Source organism: Eubalaena glacialis, chromosome 7 (genome assembly GCF_028564815.1).
Source record: "Eubalaena glacialis isolate mEubGla1 chromosome 7, mEubGla1.1.hap2.+ XY, whole genome shotgun sequence".
In the NCBI taxonomy this organism is placed as follows: domain Eukaryota; kingdom Metazoa; phylum Chordata; class Mammalia; order Artiodactyla; family Balaenidae; genus Eubalaena; species Eubalaena glacialis.
In genome coordinates, this window is record NC_083722.1 from 39,702,238 (window position 1) to 39,718,201 (window position 15,964).

A 15,964-nucleotide genomic window follows, 5' to 3' on the forward strand; every position below is an offset into this window, starting at 1 on the left:
AGAATTTGCGCACAGAATTTGTGCCTCATTTTAGAGGCCAGTAGTGGCTTGGACCCGCCCTGGGAGTTGTTCGTCTTTGTGGCCCCCCCCTCCCTGGGGCCTAACACCGTGCCTGGCACTTTACAGGGCCTTCAGCAGGCAATATTAGGGAAGACCCCCCCCCCGACTCCCGGGCTCCATAGCCATATACTCCCTCCAGAACCCTGGGAGCATTCCTGTACCGTCAGCATCCCACCTGATGGGCTTGAGCATTATGCTTCTCTCAGCCTGTGTCCTGCTCCTGCACCTCCACCCCACCCCGGGCTGCCTGGAGGACAGGGACGTAACAGACAAGTTTGACCACTTGCTGCCCAACATAGAGTAGGTGTCTTTCACCACAATTTACTGTGGCAGGGCAGAGAAAGAGGACATATGAGTCAAGGGGTTCTCTCCATGTTCTTTGAATGGAAATCTAATTAGGTCTTAGATATTCTGTTGTCTTTACCAAGAGAGAAACTTAGAAATGTAGCCTGAGCTCTGAGCCTGGTGGCAGGAGGGTTGAGATGTGACAAAACTTGTAGCGAAAGGAAGGAAGGAAGGAAGGAAAGAAGGACGGGAGGGAGGAAGGAAGAAAGAAAGGAAAAGAAAACTGGAGCACCAAGTTTAAAGGTTGAGTCAAGGGGGCCAAGGAGCCTTCCCTGTTCCCTTGCCCTGGGTTGTTTGCCAGGAGAAAGGAAAAGGCTTCCATAAAGCCCAAATTGGGGTTTAGTGGCTCCAAGGGAAATTTTTTTTACCTGGAACTAAAGCAAGAACTAGGCTGCAAACCAAAATCTTCTAACTTCCTCTGTTGCCAGAGAATTGCAAGAGAGAAGCAGCAGGGAGGTGGGGGACAGGGGGTGGGGGGGGATGGAAAGAACCCTGGACTTGGGGTCAAGGTCTGGATTTGAGCTGTGGTCTCAGCCACTTCGATCAGCCCCTTAGCCTTGGGGCTTGACTTCTCTGAACCTCAGTTTCCTCATCTCTAGTCTAATAATAATAATCCCATTTCATTCACATGACAATCTACTAATAGGTGGATGACTACCTATCTCAGTTCCCTATATGCAGCAGGTCCTCAGCTAAAGGGTGCAGGTCAAAAAGATACTTGCATGGCAATGTTCACTGCAGCATTATTTACAACAGCCAAAGATGGAAACAACCCAAATGTCCATCAATAGATGAATGGATAAACAAAACTTGGTATATCCATACAATGGAATATTATTCAGCCATCAAAAGGATGAAATTCTGATCCATGCTACAACACGGATGAACCTTGAAAACATGCCAAGTGAAAGAAGTCAGGCACACAAGGATAAATACTGTATGATTCCACTTATATGCGGTACCTAGAGTAGACAAATTCCTAGAGACAGAGAGTAGAACAGAAGTTACCAGGGGCTGAGGAGAGGGGAAATGGGTAGTCACTGCTTAATGGATACGGATTTTCTGTTTGGGATGATGAAAACATTTTGGAAACAGATAGTGGTGATGGTTGCACAGCAGTGTGATGGTAATTAATGCCGATGAGTTATGCACTTAAAAATAGTTAAAATGGCAAATGGTATATATATTTTACCACCGTAAAAATCTTAAAAAGGGGAGTGGGATCCTGATTGTGAAAAGAAAGTTCTGTTTTTAGCAGCATTTTTGTGATAGCTCCCAACTGGACACAGCCCAAATGTCCCTCTGCAGTAGAATGGATGAAGTGTTGTCTATTCACATACTGGAACGCTAGGCAGTCTTGAGAATAAACGACAACCACACACAACGATCTGGGTGGATCTGACAGACGTGATGTTGAGTGAAAGAAGCCGGACACGAAAGAGAATGTCCTGTACGATTCCATTTATGCAAAGTTCAAAAACAGGCAAAACGAAATCTATGGTGCTAGAGGTCAGGATAGGGTTCCCGGTGGGGAGTAGGGGGCTTCTGGGGGCTGGCAGTGTTCTTGTTAACTGATCTAGATGCTGTTACCTGGATGTGCTCACTTTGGGAAAATTCTCCAGGCTGTTTTACACTTATCGTGTTTTCTTTTCTGTATATATGTTTACTTCAACAAAACATTGTTTTTTTTAAATTCTTGTTCATGTCTTGAATGGTGAATAGGAATGATGAACTAGAAAGTCAAGCTACAGAAGCCTGATTTATACGCTTAATCTGTACCAAGCCAGAGAGACTATGAAACCAGATTTAAAATTCTCTACGCTGCTTGCAATTTGTACTGCTCCCACCCCCATGAGCTGTAACCAATTAGTTTTGAAATCTAAATAGCCGACTTTCCACATCTCACACTGCCAGGGACCTAGAGGGGAAGGGGGTGCACCCCAGCACCAAGAAGAGGCCCTGATCCTCAAGCTCACAGCCCCTGGAGCAGAATCCACCATCCCCCTGGGCTTGCAGGTAGACAGTAGTCATCCAGCAAATACTTGTGGATGGACTGTGTCATAAAAATTCTTCAAGTGCACCCCTGGGATCCCACTGCCCCCGACATCAGGGAAGGGCTGTTGGCAGGGAGCTGCCTGCAAGGACTTAGGGCCTTGGGGTCTAGAGAAGAGGTTGCCCCTTCCTCCAACATCGGGAGTCCACCTCCCAGCTGCCCTACTGCACACTGTGGGGAGAGCTGATGCAAAACATTTGACTTGTCCCTGGCTGACCCAAGTCGACTCCTGACACCAAACAACCTGGCAGTTGGGGTCTGAGGGAGGGGATAATTTATATTTTTGCTTGGTGACAAATTGCTAAATAATAGATCTGGCTGGGGTTTCGGTTTCTCCCCCAGCAGCTTGACCAATGTGTTGGCCTGTTGACTCAATCAGGAAGTTATTTTGGCCCTGTGGGGACCCAGAACTTGGTTTCTGCTCCGGGAGGCCTTCTCCTCTCTCCTGGGTGTTTGGGCTTCCCCCAGGTGTCGTGTTTGTTTGCCTGCCTGTCTGGGGCCCTGAGGGTTGAAAGAGGCAGCATGGGCCTTTGCCAGACTCCAGGTTTTCACATGGCCTGGGGCACGTGGCCCTGGGGAAACAGACTCCTGCTTGCAGGGGTATTTCTCCTGCACAGCTAGCGAAGCAGCCTCTGTATCTCCTTCCTCTTTTATTTGTCCCAGTAAATGCTGTCCTCCCTCTCCTTCCAGCCCTGTCTGCCTTTCTCTCCACAGAAAATAGCCAGCCACTCTTAGTATTAATGACAGCAGTAGCAGCAACATAACCCCTTACGTGGGAATAGTGCTTTATGGTTTATGAGGCCCTTCACAGCATCATGTCATTTGACCCTCCCCTAGCCCTCTGTTTGGGGCTGAGGCTCAGGAAGGTTTTGGGATTTACCCAAGGCCATGGACTCATAAAGGTCAGAGCATATCTTTTGATTTCTGATCCCGTTTTCGCGCCTCTAACCCAAGAAGCCCCCTTGCTTTTGGAGACTGGGGCAGAGGCTGCTAGCTGCCACCCCAAATCCATTCCCTTTTCTTCCTTAGCAACAGAACCTCCATTTTATTCAAGGTAACATAGTGCCCAGGCAAAAGAAACATTCCTAGCCTCACTTGCAGCTGTGATTTGTAAGCAGGAACTTCAGGAAAACTCCTTAAAAAGGGGGTATGGACCCTTTTTACCTTATCTCACTGCCTGGAATTCAGAGATAATGGCTGGAGCTCAGCAGCCATTCTGGATAATGAGGTAACCTTGAGGATAAAAGCGACGTACTACGACAGTAAAGTAGAAATATAGAGGGGTCCCGAGTCTCAGATGACCAGAGAACTACTATGCCAGCCCGGACTTCCTACCTCTAGACTTCTTTTACATGAGAGAGAAATAAGTTTCTATTTTGTTTAAGCCACTGCTGTATGGTTTTCTGTTGAATCACTCCTGATTCAGGTACCCCATTTCTGGTAATACACAGTCTCTCCTGCACCCCTTCCTGCTTACTCATTTGGAATGCAGAGGGCTCTCTCCTCATGGTTCTCAGCTCTGATAGTTTGTATATGCTGAGCCTGGGTCATGAGAGCTATCCCAGGCAGGTACCTCTTTGGGTCTCTTCAACCTGCTGAGAGTTCTAGAGAATAATCACATTATAGAGTTTCTTCTGTTAGTTTCTATAGCCAAGTGAAACTACTGAAGGGGGAGAACACATGAAAATTCCAAGCTCTCAGCAATTTGCCTAGATTGGATCCTTCTGAGGGCAAGTTTACAAACATACTTCCAGCTACCCTTCATCCCCCCAGGCTTCCAGAGGGTGGGACAGAGAGTTCATCATTTAGGGCCTACTTCTCATCTGCACCCCTGTCCCCAGAGCACAGCAGAGAACAGTAGAGTCCGTGCATTCATGATCCCTGTCATGTGAATCCCTACCAGTAAAACATTTGGAGCATATACCCCTAATAGATGCATGTTTGTTGACTTAAGAATTATAGACTCCCTCCTGTTAGTCCACACGTGTGGGGCTGCACGTAACTGAAAGCCCAGGCAATAGTGGCTGACTTGAGCACCTTGACTGGTCAGGCCGGGTGGGCTCTGCTTGGTGCATCAGGTCGCGGATGTCATTAAGGGCCGGGTTCTGTCTGGCTTTCTGAAGTTCCTCCATCCTTATTGCGTAGGCTTTTGTTCTCAAGTCTGTCCCTTCAAGGTCATGTGTTAAAATTGTGTCTGCCTTCTCAGAAAGGGGGACGGGCAGTGCCAGCCTGCCAAGCTCTGGCACCTGTCCCCTTTTTGAGAAGCAAAATGTCTTTTCCAGAAACCTCTGGTGAACGTGTTCTTATGCCTCATTGTCCAGCACTGGGTCGCATGGCTTCATGGGTCACAGAGGAGTCTGGGAAGTTATCAGGTAACAAGGGAAGATGGAGGTGGGAATGGAATGGCTGTTGGGTGGCCACCCCATAAGGTCTGCAATGCATGTGTACTACTGGGCTAATGTATTAGGTATATGTTAAGACCGTTAAAAATAGGGATTTTAAAAGCATGAGATAAGAAGTAGACATTCTAATGTTACTTCCCACACAGTTCCTGGGGCCCAAGCACCCACTTTGGAAATCACTGGTGTAGCATAAAAGGCACAGTCTCTGCAGCCAGAAGGATCTGAGTTTAAATCCTGTCTCTGCTACTTATTAGCTGCAACCTTGGCAAACTCCTTAATCTTGTCAAACCTCACTTTCCTCATTTGCAAAATGGGGATAGGAGTAGAACCCACCTGAGTTTTGTAACAGTGCTGGGTACCTTTTAAGAGAACAGTAAATATTAGATGTCTCCCTTTAATAACAGCTTCCCATTTATGGGCAAGCGATGGTGGTGGGGAGAGTTAAAATAGTGAAAGTATTGAAAGCGATGGTAAGTCCTCAAAGAACATCTTAATAATGTCCATCATTTAAGTGTCCAGGTGTTTTTCATTTCTATAACAACAAACGCCACACTCTGAGGATTCCTACCAGGGCTAGAGCACAGGACCAGAGTCCTGCCAGTATTTTCCTAGTGTTGCCACTATCTGCTTTAAGCCCCTGATCCCGTGAGTTTGCTTTCTTGGCCTCAGTTTTCTCAGCTGGAGCCTGGGAAGTTTGGGCTAGAAGGTGCCAAGCCTGTCCCTTCTCCTTTGGTTTAGGATATCCCCTTTGTCAGTCCCGACTCCTGTGACATCTCTCTGCCTGGTCTCTCACCACTCCCACTCTCCTCCCCAAGCCCCCTGGACTTGATTTCTGAGGTCCTGCCCCTTGCGGTTTGCCTTCCCTTTCCCTGGCCTATTCACCCATCAGTTCCCCAGCCTCTGGTAACTCTGCCCATTTGAAAGTGCTCTCTATCCCAGTATCCTATGAGATTCCACTGTCTCTCTAGGGAGGAGGCGGCATGGAGGTCTAGTCTCTGCTAGAGATGAGACCTGGTTTCAGATTTTTTTCCCCCAGAAAGATTCAGAGCACTTTCAGTGTGCAAGGACTTGTCCTAAGGGCTTCATATGTTTTAACACACATAACACTAGGAGGTAGCTCCTCTTATTATTACCATCATCATCATCATTCCCATTTTTAAAATGAGGGGAATGGGGCACAGAGAGGTTAAGTACCTTGCCCAAGGTCACACAGCTGGTAAGGGGCATAGCTGCATGTTTGCCCAGACACTCTGGCTCTAAAGCCCATGCTCTTAACCACTATGTTAGACGATATCTAATTAATTTCTTTGTCTCTTGCAACTTAGGGCAAGTTATCTAACCTTGTCATTTTTGTAAATGTGGAACCATTTGGGAGTACATTGCAGACATCATGTCACTTCACCCTAAATATTTCAGCGTGCCTCTACCTGGCATTTCTCTATATAACCTCAGCACCTCGTCAACTCAGGAAATTTGACACTGATACAAAACTGTCATCTAATATAATGTTTATTTGCAAATGTCCCTGTCTCAGTAATGTCCTTTGTAGCTTTTTTTTTTCAATATAGAGTCCAGTCAAGGACCACACATTGTATTTAGTTATAATGTTTTAAAAACTTTTTAAATTGAGATATAATTCACATACTAAAAAATTCACCCTTTTAAAGTGTCTAATTCGAGGGTTTTTAGTATATTCACAAAGTTGTGCAACTATTACTACTTTGTAATTCCAGAAAATTTTCATCATCCCCAAAAGAAACCCTGTACCCATTAGCAGTCAATCCCCATTCCCCCATAGCAACCACTAATCTATTTTCCATCTCTGTGGATTTATCTATTCTGGACATTTCATATAAATGGAATTATACAATCTGTGGCCTTTTGTGTCTTGCTTCTTTCACTTAGCACGGTGTTTTCAAGGTTCATCCGTGCGATAGCCTGGATCAGAACTTCATTCCTTTTTAAGGCTGAACGATATTCCATTGTATGGATATACCACATTTTGTTTATCCATTCATCTGTTGATGGACACTTGGGTTGTTTCCACTTGTTGGCTATTATGAACATTTTGGGGGTCCAAGCTGTTGTTTTGCAGAATGTCCCTCCATTTGGATTGTCTGATTAGTTTCAGGTTTACTGCATCTATTTTCATAGCCTAACAAATGGCTTTCTCTCTCTGCTGAGCTCAGCCATGGCCAACGTCTCTGCCCAGCTGTGTCGCTGGCAGGTGGAACAGCCTGATGAAGGCAGAGCTCCTCGCCTCCCCAACAAAGCCGTGCTGTGCTCATTCCCACTGCCCGCGGTCCCTGCCACTGCCCTCCCTGCCCTGTGGGCACAGAACCTCAGAGCTATTTCAGGCCCTTTCGTGGTAGACCTGGCCTGGGAAAATCTGAGGTCCTGGCGGCTAGACACAACTGCCTTCCTTAAAGGCATGAAGGTCATTCCTTGGGCTTGGCTTCTTTGGTCTGGTGGCCCAGCCCCTTGCTTCTGGTTCCCACCAACCCCCAGCAGTCAACCCCTGGCAACTAGCATGAGGGAGCAGAATATACATCACTGGGATGGGGTTCCTGTTGACATACGCCAGCTTGTGGCATCGGGTGTGGTTAAGGCTCAAAAGAGCATCTATCTAAAAATGGGCCCTTTCTGCTCAATGAATTCGGAGCACATGTGTCTTTGAGTCATTGCTGTTTCCTTCATAGCGGCAAAAATGACCTTTCTTCCCCTGCTGGTTTCCTCTGAACAGCCCCAGGAGTCCCACAGCTATGAAAATCTGGAGTCTCTTCCCTCCTGGACCTCTTCCCTAGATTAACAGCTCAGCTTTCCTGGCAAAATCCACAGGGTGGCTGGGACTGCTGCTCCGTAGCTGTTTGGTTTTTTGTTAGAGCAGAATGAGGCAGGGCTTTTGGATCACTTTCTGATTCGCTGTATGGCTTTGAACAAGCCACTTGACCACTCTGTTCTCCTGTTTTTCCAATTGGAAATTAGAGAATGGATGATGCCATTCTTTGCAGCATTTCTCCACAGACCGAGGTTTGTTTATGGGTGAGACAGTGGAGCGAGTGACCGAGATGGGGTGAACCTCCTTCCTTGGAGATGCGGACATTTAGCAATAGGTCAGATCCCCATTTGGCCATCCTGGCAGAAGTGGTTATGGAAAGAGCATGAGCTTCAGGGCCAGCTATTCCCAAGGCCAAAACTTATCTCTCTCTATCCTGCTCGCTGTGTGGCCTCGGGCGAGTTAATCTCTCTGACCCTCTGTTTCATGGGGATGATAGTAGCTTTTCCAGGAATTGATGGAGAGATTAAAGGGGGGTGACGTCTGGAAAGTGCTAAGGACAGTTTCTAGTATGCTGCAGAAGCCCAATAAACCATTGATATTGAGAAAGTACAGTCAAACAGGGTAGCAGTGGGATAGTTCCTTAGGATATATCCAAGTCCTTACTCCTCTCTGTTGGCCAGTTTCTCGTGCTGAGTTTTAAGACAGGTAAGTTAGTGTTGTTGGGTGAATACCCTGAAATTTTTACTGTGGTATCTTCCCTGGTAATTAAGGCCCCTTAACTCTCATCCTCCTTTTTGCTCAGCCCAGTTTTTACCTCCTTGGAAAACAGAACCAATCAGAAGTGGGTTGCAAAAGGTCCCAGGTTATCTCAAGGAAAACCAGAAGGAGGGTGAGATGCTGCAGGGCGAGGCTGTGAACCCCACCTGTGGGGCCCCAGCTCCCTGGGAGGCTCGTGGGTTCCAGCCTCCCTGGTGGCATGGCTCTGGGTGGGCCACCCAAGGGGTGAGATTTCAGGGCTGCCCAGCCACAAATCCTCTCTGTCTTGTGGGCTAATTCTTGATAGTCCTTGAAGTCCATTGACTTAAAGCTTTGATCCCTGCTGGAGAGAGATCCACCTGGGAAAAGATATAATTTAATCCTCTTCAATCATGTGATCCTCAGTGTATGTGACTATAGCAGAAGTTGCTGGTTGTCCCCCTGTTTTGTTGCCCTCCATCTTCGTTTTGTAATAGAACCCCCAGCATCTGGCTGCCCAGTCACACCCATGTTTCTCAACCATGGCACTTTTAAACATTTTGGGCCGGGTGATTCTTTCTTGTTGGGGAGGCTATTCTGTGCATTGTAAGACATTTAGCAGCATCCCTGGCCTCTACCCACCACCCCCCTGTAGACATTGCCAAGTGTCCCCTAGGGGTAGGGGCAAAATCTCCCCTGTTGAGAACTCCCTTGCAGTAGAGACTACATTTCCTAGCCTCCCTTGCAGCTAGGTGTGGCCATGTGATGCTGTTCTGGCCAATGACACGTGACTTGGAACACCAGAGGTGTCCACATGAGCAACTGCCAGTTTTCCTTAAAGGGGAGCGTGGGTGCTTTGCTTTCTTTCTCCCCTTCCTACTGGCTAGCGTGAGAGTACAGTGTCAGAAGCTGGGATGTGGAAGCTGAAGGTCAAGGTGGCAGAGCAGCTACAGAGAAGGAGCCTGGGTGCCCAGCCTGGGAGCTGCCATATCCTCCCTGTTGCTTATGCTTAAACTGCTGTGTGAGAGAGAAATAACCTTCTGCCTTGTCGGAGCCACTGTCATTTTGACCTTTGTAACAGCAGTCAAACTATATCCTAATTGACATAAGTCGTTTGTCACCTCTTTTCCTGACTACAGAGTGTGAGGGAGGAAGTGAGAACATGAAAACAGGAATAAAGGAATGAATGACTAAACCTGCCTCTATGGAACCCCCTCTAAGTTCTAGGCACTGTGGCAGGGGTTTTCATGAACACCGCTTTTATTTAGTTAGTTCTCCGGGTGACTCTACAGGAGAGGCAGCATTATCCCTGTGTTTCCATAAGAGAAGGCCAAGGCTCAGAGAGGTTGAGTGACTTGCCCATATCACACAGTCAGCCGGGGACAGAACCATGATTCAGCTCTAGGCTTGAAAGACCCCACCCCCACTGCATGCTGCTCCTTTGATTGAGAAACTTTGCAGACACGAAGCTCCAGTAAGGACGCCACTGCCTTGAGGATAACCTGTCACACAAAGCTCTGTTCCTGTCTCCACACAACACTTTGTCTACTCCCCTCACACCCCATGTTCAGCTTTGCTCGTCTCCAAGTGGTCTCCAGGCTTGCCTGCTCTTTCCTGCCTCTGTATCTTTACCCAGGCAAAGCTTGCTCAGCCCCCTTGGGCTGGGATGCCTTTAACGTCTTTCCAAATCCCTAGCCCCTAAATCTGCTGACTCAGAGCCCTTCGGTGGGACTCGGCTCAGACATCGCCTCCTCCAAGAAGCCTTCCTTGACTATACACTTCTCAGTCAGACCAGGTCCCTCTCCTGTGTGCTCCCTCCACACCTGTACCACCTATGATGGCACCTACCATTGTGTGAGGTGTAGGCTCCTTGAGAGCAGAACTCTGTCTCCTCTGTCTCTTCACAGATCAACGTGATGTCTGAAACACAGTTTCTTATTCAAGGCCGGGGAGGGAGGGAGGAATGCTAGAATGCTGTCAAATGAGAGAACCGGCTCACAATTTATTCAGTCCTGTATGTGTCCACAGTTGCTAGTTACTGTGAAGAGTTTCACAGAGAGGAAATGTGCTGGGTTTGGTCCTCAAAGAGCTAAGACTCTGAGAGGAAGCTGAGAAGAAGTCAAAGAGGAAACATACAAAAAGATAAACAATGGACACTGTACTTGTAGATTGTCTATGGAGTGGGTCCCCCAAGGCCCCCAGCAGGCTCTGGGCTCTCTTCACCCCATCAATCCCTAGGAATGCGGGCTCATTCTAACAGCAGTCTGAGCAAGACATAATTAGGAAGAACGATCTGCTGCCTGAGAGCTGCACCCTGAGATTCCAAGGCTGAAAAGAAAGACCAGATCTTCCTGCCTCCCTGACCTGACTCACCCAGTGTGTGGGAATTATGTCCTGTTGTCCTGCTGTGGAGGACTGGCTGGCGTTTAGGGCTGGGGGAGCCCTTCTCCAGCTCTCAACTCCCGAGAAGCTTCCCCAGAGACCGGGAATGTGTAGGGGGATGTGTAGGATGGGATCCCTTCCTCAGATGCTTTGAAAGCTCGGGGAGCACCTGGAGAGCCCGAGGACAGGCCGGACACCTTGGAGCATGCAGCCGGGCTTCCCCCATTGTGGGGGACCACTCATCAGTCCAGAGTTCCCATGGGGCGCTCCAGTGGCCTCTGATCAGTGGGTTTGGAAGTCTGGGCAAGAAGCCCAGCTATGAGTCCACCCTTTGCCAGAAGAGCCTTCCTTTCTCCCCAGGCGAGGGAGGGTGGCGACCTGGCCTCCGTGGCAGGATCAGCCCTGAGGGTGGACGGGAATGACAGATGTTCTGATGATGGTGGTGGTGAGGACGATGATGACGTACCTGTCAGGAGCTGTTCGAAGCACTTATTTAATCCTCACAACCACCTCATGAGATTGAGTCTCATAGGTTTTACCCTATTCATTATCCAAGTGATCTTAAAGCCATTTTCCAGGGCAATACGCCCCCACAGAAGCTCCCGCCCTGTGTGGCCTTGCGCAGGTCCCTTCGCCTGTCAGCAAGACATCAGCCCCGATGAGACCAGTGTTGTGAGACCAACAATGCAGCCGTGCTTTGAAGAGGCTGTGGGTATTAACCAGGCTTAGCTGTCATTCCTCCCATCCTCAGCTGGCCTGGCCTGCGTGCAGACGCCAGGGCCCGCCAGCCTTCTCCAGGGAGGGAGGCTGATTCTTCCATCTGTGCACTGTCCTCTCTGCTTCTCTGTTTTTCCTCACTGACCACCCACCATTTCGTGCAGCCCGAGGAGGGCCTGGCCGGTGTGGACAAGGGTCCCAGCACTGATTCTGCCCCTCACCAGCCACGTGACCTCAGGCAAGTTGCTTCTCCTCTCTGCCTCATCTGGAAAACAAGGGGGTCAGGACTGAACTACCCCTTTGAGCACTAACATCCTCATGTCCTGTGATCAAAGGCCAGGGGATGGGCTGGAGGACCCAGACGGGAAAGCTCAGCCCCAGCTCAGCTTCCCATGTTAATGGCTTTGCCCAAAGGAGGCCCCTGGCCATGGAAGCTGCTTTATCAAAATGTGTTCCAGCTCACTTAGATTACACTTCACTCCGCTGAACTTCAAAAGGGGCACAAGGGCTCCTCTGCAGACAATTGCCGGCGGAACGTCAGCACGGCCAGTCAGGCTTGAAGGGGTCACGTCACTGGGCAGCTGGGCAGGCTTTTACGGACCCGAGGTGGGAGAAAGAAAAAGGAGGCAGGCTGAGGCCTCACGTGGTTGAGGCTTTATGGTTTTCTCGTGGTTATCGTCTTCCCCTGGTCTCCAAATCTCAGATCCAAAGAGAGAGTCCTGATGGGCCAGAAAGATAGGCGGCCTCTGATAGAATGAAATATAATCTGAGGAGCTGCAAGCCTCATGCTTAGAGGGAGGGAACAAAGCAAATTTGTGAGAGTGACAGCTTATGGGTGAAGCCTGTTAGCAGCTTTGTGTGTGAACAGGGGACACGGGTATTAGTTGATGATAAAAGTTAGTCATGTGATGCAGCTTCCAGAGAAACTAAAGCCTTGGTGCTGCATTTAGAAGTTGAAGAAAAGCAAGAATATTGTTACCATTTATAAGTGCTAAGAGTGCTAGACACTGGACCTAGCCAGTTATATAGATTATCTCATCTGATCCTCACAATACCCAATGAAGTAAATACTATCATGATCTCTCTATATTTCCAGTGAGCAAACTGCAGTTCACAGAGGTTAAGTGACTTACCCATGGCCACACAGCAGATAAAAGGCAGAGGTGGGCTTCAACCTTGGGTCCCTCCACCTATTTTGCCGCCAGAACAACATCATGTGAGGAACAATCCAAAGAGCAGCGGTTGTTGAGTCTTCAACTATTTTCAAGGATGTGAGGGAGAAGGGGGGTCAGACGTGCCCTGCATTGGGGCTTTGGGAGGAACTAAGACTGAAGGATGAGCAGAAACCTTCTTCCACTCAATGCAAAAAAGACATTTTCAGCAGCCAGTTGTCTGGAGACAGCAGGCAACGTCAGGAGTAGTGATTTTCTTTGATATTGGGGGTGTTTATGCATAACCACCTGGCAGGGAGGCAAGCCAGTGGATTCAGTAGATGGTTGAATGAAGGCCCTGCTACTAACCCTGAGATTTTGGCAGATTCAAGGGCTGAGGGGCTGGGTCAAGCAGACACACCTTGGTCTCTGGTGTCCAAAAAGTCACATCATATAAAGGATTTCTCCAGGTGTTACTGGAGGTACCCCATAGTGGGTGGCCTCAGGCTAAGCTGAGAACGAACCTGGCTTGAAAGAGCACTCACCTCAAGGTCAGGAGACCTGGTCCTTTGACTTCAACTTTTAGCTCTGTGCCCTTGGGCAAGTCACTTGACCTCTCTGGCCCTTGGTTTCTTCACCGGTGAAAATGAGCTTGGATCGGATCAGTTCTGTGGTCCTGAGACATAAACAGATGTTACAGGTGAACATGGGACGACACAAACCCTCTGTGTCTAAGTGTTGGAGAAACAGAGCAGTAGAAGGCAGGCTGAGGATGACCCCATGGCAGCCTTCTGAGGAAAGGAGTTCCTCTTAATGGTGTGGGCTAAGCGGTCCTGGCTTGGAGGTCAGGACTCGGGAGCTGGGCTGGTGGCCCAAACTTGAAGTCAGCCCTTGCATTTTTATCATAGAGGAGGTGGGAGAAACGCACTCAGCAGACAAAACAAACACAGAAAGGTGAGTTGTTGGTGAAGGTGTGTGTTTTGTCTGCTGAACTCTTTCCTGCACAGAGACCCATCAGACAGGCTCGGGGAGGCCCTGGGGAGAGAGAGGAGGGGGCACAGGCATGCAGCTCCCAAAGCGCTGTCTGTGCTTTGCAGTTAATGCCCCGACAGTCTTTGTTATTGTGAATGAGGTAGAACTCCCCCAGTGTCTGCTTTTTGAACTGAGGAAAACCTGAGTTCGAATCCCAACTCTTGCCACTCACTAGCCGGGTGATTTGGGGCAATTCACTTAACTTAGGATGTCCATTTATGACTTGTTATCCAAATGGAGGCATTTTTGAGAATGGAGGGGAAAGCTATTATTAATTATGCTGGGACAACAGCATAAACCGAGACTATTTGGAGCAAAAATGGGACACCCTGCCTGCCTTCGCCAAGGCCATTTCCACATTGAGAAAACGGCCACTGTGATACTCACATGCATGTGCTTCATGTGGCTGGGCTGAAGCTGCAGTGAACGGACACAGCATTTAGTGGGTGCTCAGGAAGAGAAGGCTCCATGCTGACCTTTCCCTCTTCTTGCATTCTGTGTGTCTGAAAAAAAGGCTCTGAGACGGGGCTAACTGGGGTCCCAGAGAAGCTGTGCTAGGGCCTTCTTCAAATCTGTGTGTGCTTTCCTGGAGGGCCAGTGCCCAAAGCCAGCTAGGACTTGGGCCTCCCTTTGGGATCTGTTTGCCTTTTCATCAACACAGACACAGGGTTTTTCTTGGCTAGGCCCCTCTGCTCACAGCTCAGGGATTGTACCTTGAAGCATTCAGTCCCAAGTGATATGAATCAGGATCTACCAGGAAGTTTGTTTTCCAAGGCCTTAGTCAACATGTGGGTGTGGAAACACCAGCCAATTTCAATGTAGAGTCAACTCCTTTTTAAATAGGGACTTTCACATTAGTCAGACTTTTCAAAACAACATAATGTTTAAACAAAATTCCATTTCCACCTTTCCATCACCAGCAGCAGTTGCTGAAGATATTTCTGTTCCAAAGAGAGGCTTCCCCAACCCACGTCTTAGCTGGTTCCCTTACTATGTCAGAGCCTGGGCTATGATGTCACGTGCTGGGGGTGTGAAATCACTCTTACTTGGGCCTCAGTTTCCCCTTCTGGCTCTTCACGTGGACTCGGACTGCTTCGGCCAGTGTCTTATTGCTTCATTCTGATTCTTTGGTCTGTTGATTGCCTGGAATAGCAGCAATCCAGCTCACACCTTCCGAGATACCTCCCCCTTAAGCCCCGGCACAATCCCAGGAGTTCCCATATTTCAGTATGCGAAGCTCATAGCTCAGACTGCCGCTGAGGTACTGCCATTGAGGTACCAGGATTTGGCATGAAATACTTTCAGCAGAGACTCATGGGTCCCAAACGTGGTCACCCTGAGCAGGCTCAGACTTTCACCTTACCGAAACCTGAAGGTTGGCTGGGTACACACACACCTGGCATCTTCCCACGGGCCTGGGCCCCCGTCAGTGTCTACTTTGATCCATTCCGTCCTGGCTCCTACATTCCCAGGGCCTGTCCTGTGTCACATCCCCATGGAGCTCTCTTTGCTGGTTTGGCAAATCAGGCAAAGTCTGAGAACTCCTCAACCTGTTGGTTGTGTACTCCAGAGCTCTACTAAGTGTAACACGCAGTATTTCACTTCACGAGCAATGCTCTAGCTTGTGTTCAGAACTTAGGCCTCATGTAAGTAGCCGAGTAACCCCTCTGTGCCTCAATTTTGTCACCTGTAGAATGGGGATGATAACAGTAGCTCCTCCCTCACTGGATTGGTGTGAGAACTCAGTGAGCTCATGAATATAAAGTGCTCAGAGCCTGACATTTAGCAAGTGCTCCATTGCCATTGGCCATTGTTTCGATAAATCTTCACCACCACCCTAGGAGAGGGGGACTCTGTTTATCCCCATGGGCAGATGAGGAACTGAGATTTGGAAAGGTTAAGTAAGTTGCCCAAGCCATGTGCTAGAAAGACGGGCAATAAGCATGCTTTGGGAAGTCTGGGGCCCTGCTCTCTGTGACATGAGAGTCCGGGTTAAATCCCAATTCAGTTGCTTTTGCATATATTTAGAGAGACCAATGTGTCAGGCCCTGTGCCAGGAGCCAGGGAGCCAGCGGGTAGCTCCACCCTGTGTTCAGCCCAACCCGTGCGGGCCAGCTCTGGACTAGGCACAGTTAATCTCCAGCCATCCCCCGGCTCATTAAAACCAGACACGTTACGAGTTTACTTAGCATCTGCAGAGAGTGTCTTTCATCTTCAAAGGCTTCCCGAAGCACCAACCAATTAATCCTTACAACACCCTCATCTCGTGGACAAATATTTATCCTCACTTCATACCCAGGAAAACTAA